The sequence below is a fragment of the Entelurus aequoreus genome, linkage group LG01, assembly GCF_033978785.1.
Source record: "Entelurus aequoreus isolate RoL-2023_Sb linkage group LG01, RoL_Eaeq_v1.1, whole genome shotgun sequence".
In the NCBI taxonomy this organism is placed as follows: Eukaryota; Metazoa; Chordata; class Actinopteri; order Syngnathiformes; family Syngnathidae; genus Entelurus; species Entelurus aequoreus.
The window spans coordinates 97,159,483-97,170,116 of record NC_084731.1 but is presented as its reverse complement, the minus strand read 5'-3'; positions in this window follow the sequence as shown (position 1 = coordinate 97,170,116).

Here is a 10,634-nt window from a genome sequence, read left to right as displayed (position 1 = left end):
TTTTTTTTATTTCTAACCCTGACCCAATCCAACAAAATGCTTATTAAACTTCACCTTTTTTTCTGTTTTTTTAATCTCATGAGCCTTCTTTGAAATGCTTTCTGCGGTGGAAGTTGCAGTGATTTGTAAATAGTTTGCTGCAAGGAAACTGTAGGAGATAATGGAAGTTGCAACAGATCATTGTTTTATTTTTCACTGTTTTTAAAGTTGGACTGTGTTGGATTTACTTGAAAATTTTCACACAGCTGAATTAACTCTATAAAAAAACACACACACACAAAAAAACACCTACCGTTTCCAGTCAAATCACAACAGAATTTGGTAAAAATCTGAAGGGGATTGTCAAGCACGTGTCTAATATTTGAGCAAGACTGGTTTGAAACCAGCATGCACCAAAACCTCCTTGCAGGGGCACAAGCGGAACAACAACAAGTCCTTAACCATGTGGCTCCCGGTGATTGGTTGTTATCCTTTCACGACAACTGGATGACATGCATGGCAGCATGTCATCCAAAAGCATTTTGAGCACAACCCATAGGGGGTGACAAATACGACACCCCATGGATTGCCCTAGTTTTTCGCATGATTGTAAATGATGTGATATCAAAGCTGTGTGATACAGAATAACCTCCATTATGTTCAAAATGTCACGATCCCTGGTCCGGATCATGTTTTCGTTATGTTCTGTTAGTTTAACTGCATTAGTTCCTGTTTTTTGTGCACTCTTGTTTGTTTTGGTTGCCATGGTGGCATATGATTTTCACCCGCCGCTGGTGTTCGGACGCTCACCTGGCTCTAATAAAGAGACTATTTAAACCGCCTTTGCCAGTCAGTCGGCCTGGCGTCATTGCTCGTTTCAGGTCTGATTCTATAGTTATGCTAGTTTTTGGTTTCCTACCACAGTTTCATGTTGTTCTATGCCATAGTTCATGTTAGTTGTTTCATGCCACAGTTTCATTGTTGTTCCATGCCATAGTTATGTTGTTTGTTTCTTGCTATGCTATAGTTTATGCTAGTTGTTTGCTTCATGCTATTGTCACGCAACCCTTTACGTAAGTCTTGTTTATTTCATGCCACAGTTAGAGAGTTTTTGCCTGTTATTTTGTAGTTAGATTAATACATATGTTCCTACCTGCAAGCCTTGTCCGGAATAGTCCGTTTGCATCCCGGGAGAACAAACCTCGCAGTAAGCTGCGAAAACCCCGTTATGACAGAAGAACCATGGTAACTAAACAAACAAGGGAGCGCAAACAGGAACTAAAAGAGTCCAAAACTAACAAAAGAATAACAAAAACATAATCCAGACCACAGATCATGACACAAAAGAGGGAGATGACAACACAGGAAACAAAAGACAATATTTTGGGTTGTTTCTTTGTTTGACATCAAGCGTCAGGACTTAGACTTAGACTTAGACAAACGTTACTGATTGGGAAATTGTTCCACACAGTAGCTCAGATTCTGAGGATGGAAAGGGTAAGGATGGAAAGGATAATGCAGGTATTAAGTAGACTAAAAATGTACCATAGTAACAATGTAAAATATAACGTATGTAATATTTACATATTATATATACAGTATATAATATATACTGATATTTTTATATAATATATACAATATATAACAAATCCCATGTGCAATATTACAGTATATGTAACGGCTGCAGCCCAAAAAAAAAGGGCAGCATAAAATAGAGTAGATCCAGCAGAAAATATACATTATAAACATATATATGGCGAGCAGTTTGTCAACCCGGTTTAAGTCCCTTTTGCTGGTGCTGCTCCCCCAACAAACCACTGCAAAGTACAGGGCACTGGCCACAACAGACTGAAAACTCTGACTGTGACAAATTACTTTCTCAATACCAATTGTCAAATTGCAGCAATTTTTTCGAATAGTTTACCATAATTATTCAGTGAATATCGCATCAATCCCAGTGACAAAATGTGAGTAAATGCAAGAGTTGTCTATCTATTGCAGACCTGGGCATTCTACGGCCCGCGGGCCACATAAATTACAAAAATTATGTTTTTTTTTAGTCTACTTACAAAATACATTTAATAAAGTATCTATGTCGAGTGTGCAATACAACGGTGCTGCTTTTGTTTTGAAAAGCGTTATTTGTATTACTTCCGTGTGGACGTATGCTCGTGCGCGATTGTGAGTGAATGTGAAAAGCGGCAATCACAAATTACCAAATACATTTAAAAAAACATCTATGTCGTGCGTGCAATACAACTGTGCTGCTTTTATTTTGAAAAGTGTTATTTATGGGCCTATGTCCGTGTGTAACCTGTGAGTGAAGGTGCACAGCGACAAGTGATGCACGGTTACCCCCGAGACGCTAAAAAGAGAAAAGTTGATGACGATTGCCGTGTTTTCAACAAGACATGGACTGCCAAGTATTTCTTTGCAGAAATTAAAGGTAAAGCCATGTGCTTAATTTGTGGTACACAGGTTGCTGTGCTTGAAGAATATCATTTGAATCGCCACTACACGACGAAGCACGAGGAAAATTACCGGAATCTGTCTGATGAAGCGCGCACAAGAGAGGCTGATGCGTTGATGGTAAAACTGCAAACCCAACAAGGACTTTTTGCCAAATTTCACACCCCCAGAGATGCAGCTGTCAGGACAAGTTTCGTCATTTCCCACAAAATCGCCAGAAAAAGTAAGGCGTTTTCTGACGGAGAGTTTATTAAGGAGTGCTTATTGGACTCTGTTGCGCTGATATGCTCGGAGAAGAGGGGCGCATTTGAGAACGTGTCACTCTCCCGACGCACTGTAACGAGGCGGGTTGAGACCATTGGTGGAAACTTGGAGCTTCAGCTGAAGAACAGAACTGTTTTCGCTGGCTTTGGATGAGAGCTGCGATGTACGTGACACCGCCCAGCTGCTCATCTTCTTACGTGGGATAACTGCAGACTTTCAAATCACGGAGGAGCTGGCAGCCATGTCAGTCAATTAAAGAGACAACCACAGCTAATGACTTGTTCACATAGGTAAATGCGTGTTTGGACATGTTAGGACTGAAATGGGACAAGCCGGCAGGTGTGACAACAGATGGTTGTCCAAATCTGACGGGGGAAAATGTTGGACTTTTAAAGAGGATGCAGGATAAAGTGACAGAAATTGACATTTTTGCATTGTATTATACATCAGAAAGTGTTGTGTAAGACAGTGTTAAAAATAAAGCTTTTGTATAAAGTTAAGTTAGGTTAAATTAAATAATTATTATTATTATTATTATTATTTATCTTACGGTATATCAAAACTAATTTGAGCAAAATTTAATTGAAATATTGTCGGTGTGGCTCTCCAGCAGTGCTCGGGTTGCTCACGCGGCCCCCGGTAAAAATGTATTGCCCACCCCTGATCTATTGAGATTGATCATTTGGTGCTGATGCAAATAATGTCCGGCCGTGTAGAGGTCAACTCTCCGTTGAACACTGTGGAACGTCGACGTTTTTTTTCTCGATGTCAGCAATGTTTATTAAACTGTTTGCTGAAGCCACTCCACCGGCCCAGGCCCATTTAATTTGTAATACCTTGTCCAAACATCACCGGGATGTTACAACGAGCAAAGTCTGATCCCCAAGGTAAAAAAAAAACAAAAAAACAATCGCCACGACATTGTGGACAAAAAAGCACGGGTCAAATGGCAGAGGCAGGAAAAAAAAAACAGTAGCTTTCAACAAGTTGTTTTTGTGCTTTTTATCCTTTGTTTGCGTCTGTTATTTATGTTGGCAGCAGCTCGTCCCCTGGTTGTGCTTTACTGGCTTGGCTGCGAGCGGTCAATGAATGAACTCTGTTAAAAATGTTGCTTTTTTTTTTTTTCCGTACCATTGGGGGCCAATGTCAAAAGGACTTCGGCCAAAAGCTAATGTCGTTTGATTTTTTATTTATTTTTGATCATTTTCCTCCACTTGTATGGCTTATTTTTGTCTTATCCTGGCCACTTTTTTTCCCACTGCCTTTCTTGCTTTGTCGTCGTTTTATGTGTGTGAAGAGCGATAAATAAAGACAAACGTGAGCGAGACAGTCGCCAGCTCTCTGATAGCATTGTTAGCCTCTCCACCTCTCTTCGCTCCACTGCACATTCGGCCACAGTGCAGCCGGCGTCCCGTCCCCCCCACCCCCCCCTCTTCGCGCCATCTTGGCCAGGAAGGCTGCTTCCGGGCCCGGTCGGACCAGGACGGAGGCATCATTGTGGAGCTGCATGAAGATGAGCAGAGAGGATCCAGGCCAAGCCCCACACCCAATACCCAAAGCTGGCCTGTGTGGAGACTCCGTGACTGGGCACGGCATCAGGACGTGGGGGCGTGGAGGTCTCAGCAGAGGCAATGCAGTTGTTAGATTAAGACCTTTTCTCAGTAGCACACAAACATAAGCGTCTTCACACACACACACACACACACACATGCACGCACACACAGCTTCTATTCAGCTCCATCCATGCACCCACCGGAGCAACGTGCATGAATAAATACATGAGCATTAGAGAGCTCCATAGGACTGATAAAAAGAAAAGAAGAAAAAAAAACAAACATGAATTACAGGAAATGAAAAGAGAACAGTAAATTGAAAAAAGGCAGCGGATGAATAGTTGAGACGGTTTTGTAGCGCAATGGGAGGACAGAGTCTCGGACCACAAAAAGGAATAATTAGCGAAAGTTAAAGTGCCAAGTTTGGGAATGAATGGTCAGACGTGTTTTTTGACGCTACTTCTGTTGGTATTGGCGTGACCACAGACGCTCGCCATGTGAGTTTATATGCAGAGGTGGGCAGTAACGCGCTACATTTACTCTGTCACATCTACTTGAGTAACTTTTGGGATAAATTGTACTTCTAAGAGTAGTTTTAATGCAACATCCTTTTACTTTCACTTGAGTATATTTATAGAGAAGAAACGCTACTTTTACTCCGCTCCATTTATCTACATTCAGCTCGCTACTCGCTACTGATTTTTATCGATCTGTTAATGCACGCTTTGTTTGTTTTGGTTCGTCAGACAGACCTTCAAAGTAGGATCTATAGCATGCCTGCGTTTCACCAATCAAATGCAGTCACTGGTGACGTTTGACTCCGTTTCACCAATCAAACAGAGCCAGGCGGTCACATGATTAACTGCACATAAAGTTTCAGCGGCAAACGACAACAAGCTTAAGCTTACATGAACTCAACATCAAATTTGAGGAAGCACATCGCGGTAACTTGTTATTTTCCTTTGTAATTTCTGCCTACTGAGCCTATGGTGCTGTTAAGTTATTGTGGTTTGATTGATTGATTGACACTTTTATTAGTAGATTGCACAGTTCAGTACTTATTCCGTACAATTGACCACTAAATGGTAACACCCGAATACGTTTTTCAACTTGTTTAAGTCGGGGTCCACGTAAATCAATTCATGGCTCAATTTGCCTTAATTTTTGTATGTTAATGTATTATTATTTAATATATATTATTGTTTTGGTTGCTTAAGAGATATTCCTGGCTCTGAATTTGCTCATTGCTATTTTTATGTTTTGTGCATTATTTGTTGCCGTCATCATTAAACGAACAGGTTACTCATCAGTTACTCAGTACTTGAGTAGCTTTTTCACAACATACTTTTTACTTTTACTCAAGTAAATATTTGGGTGACTACTCCTTACTTTTACTTGAGCAATAAATCTCTAAAGTAACAGTACTCTTACTTGAGTACAATTTCTGGCTACTCTACCCACCTCTGTTTATATGCTTCAGAAGCGTGACCTGATAAATGAACTTTTACAGTAACTCATTAAAGAAGAAATACAGTGATATTAACCTTTTTATCCTTCACAACTCTGCAGATTTGCAGATTTTTGATCACAATTTATATTTGTTTATCTGGGAAAGACCAGCCTATTTGTGTCCTAAGTCAGCAATAATTTACAATTAAGTCGGAACCTTTGGTGTATGAACTTTATTGGTTCTTGAACAGGGCTCGTAAAATAAATAAAAGTTTTTCTACTGAAGTGCATTCTTCCATAAACAATGTAAACATGAATAATTGGTTCAAGCTTCAACAAAAAGTCCTTATTTTCGTAAGGTTTGCACACTTTGAACAATATATAAGGCGCTATACAGTACTATGTACACTGCAAAAAGTCAGTGTTCAAAAACAAGAAAAAAAATACAAACATTAGGGTATTTTATTTGAACTAAGCAAAATTATCTGCCAATAGAACAAGAAAATTTGCCTTTTAAGACTTCCAAAACAAGTAAAATTAGCTAACCTCAATGAACCCCAAAATACCTTAAAATAAGAATATTCTCACTAATAACAAGTGCACTTTTCTTGGCAGAAAACAAAACTATGAGACCTTTTTGCTCAATATGTTGAAAAATATTCTTAAATGAAGTAAATGCTAGTGCCATTATCTTGACATAATGATATGCGCTCGGCATTACATTTCTTGAAACCAGCAAACTTATACTAAAAACGTATTTATTGTTCTTAATGGAAAGGCACAAGGCAACATCTTGTTACTCTCGGGGTCTCCTAGCCGTCTAAAAATGCATTTTTCCATGGATAACATGACATCATCGCGCCAAGTGCGTGCTCTTTCAGTCAATTAGTGCGCATATATACAGCCCGGCCCCCGGCCAAAATGTTTTTAATTGTAATTTTGAAAAATGTATCTGAATGTGCATGAACCTTTTCTGTTCAAAATTGTTAGAAATGTCAAATGTTTAAATATTAACTGTCAGTTTACTGTACTGTGCCAACTGTACTACTATATGAGTACGTATTTTCTCTTGTTTCATTGAAAATAAAACAGCAAAGTCCATTTGGCTGTCATCTGTTTTAATTATAAGACACATTCGTGTCAAAGTTATGATTTTTTTTTCATGCTTGAAATAAGAAATTATTACTTTGAAAAAGTAGTTTTATACGTGTGAGTGTTGATGACACAGCTTTGCAACAGTTGATATTCTAGTTTCAAGCATGTTTTACTCAATATAGCTCATCAAATCTCAGCAACAAGCTGTAATATCTTACTGAGATCATTTAGGACCAAAACCCTTAAAACAAGTAAAACACTCTAACATAAAATTTGCTTAGTGAGAAGAATTATCTTATCAGACAGAAAATAAGCAAATATCAACCTTATTTGAGATATTTAATCTCACTTAGATTTCAGTTTTTGCAGTGTATCAAACAAACATAACAAAGATGTATTGTATTTACTTTCTATTTATTAGCAAAAGTCAAAACCACAACTACAGTACTTGCTGAATTGTCCTCATTTCAACCACGCTGCCGACACACACACACACAGTCACTAGCCATGTGGTGCACTCAGTTTGAAATCATAAAAACTACTTAACTTTAACGCACAGGTCACTACAATGATTAGGAATAAACATAAAATATACTTAACCTTGTTGGGGAGCGTTTGGACAACACTGTGTATACTTCCTGAATGTTTTAAATACTATTTTGCTTTGTCATTGCTCTCCTTGTACTCATATTGAGCTGGCAAAACTAGAAAAAAAGTTGTAAAAAGGATGAAGAACACTTAAAAGTCACACAAAGTAGCAGCATTGTGCTATGCTGATTGAATGAGTTGATGAGCACGCCCACAATGTTTGTGCTGCCTTGCACAAAAATTATGTGCTGCGAACCTCCCTGTGGGTGGATGAAACATTGGTACACCGAGACAAGGTTTGTACACCAAAGCATATTTTTATTTGGACTGTGGTTCGTAAATCAAAAAGTTTGTACACTGAGCGGTGTGTAGTTTAAGCATTTAAAGGCCTACTGAAATGATTTTTTTTTTATTTAAACGGGAATAGCAGATCCATTCTATGTGTCATACTTGATCATTTCGCGATATTGCCATATTTTTGCTGAAAGGATTTAATAGAGAAAATCGACGATAAAGTTCGCAACTTTTGATCGCTGATAAAAAAAAGCCTTGCCTGTAGCGGAAGTAGCGTGACGTCACAGGAGCTAGTATTCCTCACAATTCCCCGTTGTTTACAATGGAGCGAGAGAGATTCGGACCGAGAAAGTGATGATTACCCCATTAATTTGAGCGAGGATGAAAGATTCGTAGATGAGGAACGTTACAGTGAAGGACTTGAGAGACAGTGATGGACGTATCTTTTTTCGCTCTGACCGTAACTTAGGTACAAGCTGGCTCATTGGATTCCACACTCTCCTTTTTTTATTGTGGATCACGGATTTGTATTTTAAACCACCTGGGATACTATATCCTCTTGAAAATGAGAGTCGAGAACGCCAAATGGACATTCAGTGCCTTTTATCTCCACGACAATACATCGCCGAAATGCTTTAGCTACGAGCTAACGTGATAGCATCGTGCTTTAACTGCATATAGAAACAAAAAAATAAACCTCTGACTGGAAGGATAGATAGAAAATCAACAATACTATTAAACCGTGGACATGTAAATACACGGTTAATGCTTTCCAGGCTGGCGAAGGTTAACAATGCTGTGCTAACGACGCCATTGAAGCTAACTTAGCAACTTAGCAACGGGACCTCACAGAGCTATGCTAAAAACATTAGCTCTCCACCTACGCCAGCCAGCCCTCATCTACACCCGTGCTCACCTGCGTTCCAGCGATCGGCAGAAGGACGAAGGACTTCACCCGATGCGTTTGGCGGCCCGGAGACGTAGGAAGTCAAGGTGAGGTCGGCGGCTAGCGCGGCTAGCGCGGCTAGCGCTCCAACAAAGTCCTCCTGGTTGTGTTGCTGTAGTCCGCTGCTAATACACCGATCCCACCTACAACTGTCTTCTTTGCAGCCTTCATTGTTCATTAAACAAATTGCAAAAGATGTCCAGAATACTGTGGAATTATGAAATGAAAACAGAGCTTTTTGTATAGGATTCTACGGGTACCATAACTTCCGTTACTCTGACTTCGTCACGCGCATACGTCATCATACCGCGACATTTCAGCCGGATATTTCCCGGGAAGTTTTAAAAGTCACTTTATAAGTTAACCCGGCCGTATTGGCATGTGTTGCAATGTTAAGATTTCATCATTGATATATAAACTATCAGACTGCGTGGTCGGTAGTAGTGGCTTTCAGTAGGCCTTTAAGTCCCATCTTAAAACTCATTTGTATACACTAGCCTTTAAATAGACCTCTCTTTCTAGACCAGTTGATCTGCCGTCTCTTTTCTGCTCTGCCCCCCTCTCCTGCGTGGAGAGGTTGTTAGGTGACCACAGATGTTGCGCTAGCTGTTCAAAGTCGGGACCCGGGGTGGACCACTCATCTGTGCATAAGTTGGGGACGTCTCTGCGCTGCTGACTTGTCTCCACTCAAGATGATCCCCTGCTGGCCCCACTATGGACTGGACTCTCACGCTATTAACTAGATCCTCTCGACGTCCATTGCCCCGGTCGCCTAGGGGGGTCCCCAAATCTGCGGTCCCCTCCAAGGTTTCTCATTGTATCCCATTGGGTTGAGTTTTTTCTGGCCCTGATGTGGGACCTGAGCAGAGGGTGCTGTTGTGGCTTTTGCAGCCCTTTGAGACACTTGTGATTAAGGGCTATATAAATAAACTTTGATTGATTGATTTATCGCTTGATAGTTTGAGGTTCCATTTTTTGTGGAAATAAAATATATAATATCAAATTAGTACAAATCTGCATTAAACTCTATCATACTGTGACAAGCTTTAAAAGGCACATAAAACTTTCAGCTTACTTTAATTTTATTTGTTATTAACACACGGCGCAAATGAACTGTGGGTCATCAACTCAACCCACTATCTTACTTTGAGTTCCACACAAAGAAAAGGTATGTTGTGCTACCTTTTACTCCTTGCTGGTGGCATCACATAAACAGGAATACATTTTGACATTTGCCAATGGTCTTAGAATGTAACCCCACGGAATAGCGCGGATCTACTGTATAGGTTGTATTCTGTATACTGTACAGGTTGTCGTCACGTCCGGCTCAGCAACTATGCCAGACTTAAGCGGTGGTCCAGCAAGCGTCTGTTGTCAAAGCGTTCTTGACACTTGTGATTTAGAGCTATATAAATAAACATTGATTGATTGATTGACAACATTTTGCCTTTCCCGAAGAAAAATGTTGTTTTAGGCTGTTGAAACCATTCAATACGCAAAAAGGATAAACGTTTCTTCAGAGTACCTTGAGAGGTAACCAAGAAGGACGAAAGATGTCAGGATTTTACAAAACGAAGACGAGAAAAGTGACTCTTGAATAACACTGCAGTCCAAGGGAGCAGAGTCAAAGAATGCACAATTTTGCACTGATCACTTCGTTAAAGGTTTGTTTGATATATTTTTAACGATTATTATTTCCAATTGTAACCTGGCTGATATTTTGTAATCGAGAGACACATGACGAATGAATGAGGTCGCCAGCAGACGGCTCTTATTACACAGATCACTCAATAATCCAAATAAAACACCCACCAGTTCTCACATAGGCGTAGCCTTTGTTTACAAAGGTGCAGTCTTGGTGTTTGATCGAACCCAGGTTAAGAACCACTGCCCTAGGGCCAATTTCCAGTGTTGCCAATCAACCTATCCCCAGGTACCCACGCAGTCACGGGGAGAACATGCAAACTCCACACAGAAAGATCCCGAGCGCAGGATGG